Source organism: Wyeomyia smithii, chromosome 1 (assembly GCF_029784165.1).
Source record: "Wyeomyia smithii strain HCP4-BCI-WySm-NY-G18 chromosome 1, ASM2978416v1, whole genome shotgun sequence".
In the NCBI taxonomy this organism is placed as follows: domain Eukaryota; kingdom Metazoa; phylum Arthropoda; class Insecta; order Diptera; family Culicidae; genus Wyeomyia; species Wyeomyia smithii.
In genome coordinates, this window is record NC_073694.1 from 35,625,546 (window position 1) to 35,626,840 (window position 1,295).

Consider the following 1,295-nt stretch of genomic DNA (forward strand, 5'->3'; position numbering starts at 1 on the left):
TTCTCTGACCTTTTCGGTTGCATGCAACAGCAAACGGAACCGGAAGAGAGGAGGAAGGTTGTTCGTTCCATTTTAGTGGCCATAGCGAGCATACAAATTATTACCGAATAATTGCTCCGTAACGGTAATTGTACTGCTCGGGAAATAACGGTTTATGGAACTTTTAGTGGGACAATCCGTTGTTTTGTTTGTTAACTTATTAAAGTGCACCAGCGGTGTTATGAAATTTTATTTACCTATGAAATTGAGATTTCTTATACTATTTTTATTGATGAATGAAATATTTTGCTTTAGAGTACGGAATCTGATTCAAAATTTATGTTTTCAACAGTCCCATATTGTCTAGTGGTTAGGATATCCGGCTCTCACCCGGAAGGCTCGGGTTCGATTCCCGGTATGGGAAACTTTTTTTGCCATCAGTCATACTACATACAACTATCATACAACTATCATGATAAATATTTTCAAATATTTTCTTTTATTTTTCCATGATTCGATCGGGAGTGTAAGTAGACCTTGCACATTTTGTTACGGTTTATCGTAATTCAAATATCAACAAATATTGTTAATATATAAATGATTTTGGTAAAAAATTATTCGACGAATCATTTTGAAAAACCATCAAGAACAATACTCAATTTCTAGTGCAAAATAAAACCTTTCTAACTACATATCAGTAGACATATTTTCGGGTAAATAGTATTCTATTTCTATTATTTATAGCTCAAATAACAAATCGGTTTGTTTTCAGAATTTTAAATTGGAATGAACATTTGCTAATATGTTTAATACTGTCCTCTGTTATTTTATCGATTATATTTTCTAATCCAGAGTAACTTTGAAGTATGAAAGTTGTCTTTCGAAAAATTTAAATTGAAGAGAAAGTTACAGGATATTAAATGTTTTTTTTTTTCATATAAAACAAACAGAAGAAAAGTTTCTTGAAAATGATGTATTTTTTCTCAAACAATATCATTTGGGATATATCACTTTTTTATTTTTTTTAACTATACCGTAGGGTGTTAATTACTCGTCGAGAGATTTTTTAAATATTTACATCAGAGTTGGACCCCTAGAACTGCAATATCATTTTCAATGAAAACTAGTCAAGGAAAAAATATCAGCTTCAATGTTACTAGAAATGATTTTGTGGCATTTGAAAAATTGAACTGGGCTGTACGGTATATAAGTTTTTCTGGTCATTTTGAATAAATGGACATTTTGGACATTGCGGTTGAAAGAAGTTAGTCAAAAAATTCAGAAAAAAATTATTTTGAGCGGCAGTGTTCCCAGGA

The 1,295-nt window shown here is 31.0% G+C and overlaps 1 non-coding gene across 1 annotated transcript; it reads left to right on the forward strand.

Annotated features, from left to right (window-relative positions):
* Positions 1-331: 331 nt before the first annotated feature.
* Positions 332-403, forward strand: Trnae-cuc (transfer RNA glutamic acid (anticodon CUC)). The gene has a single exon. It is a non-coding gene; the product is annotated as a tRNA-Glu (tRNA).
* Positions 404-1,295: the final 892 nt, after the last annotated feature.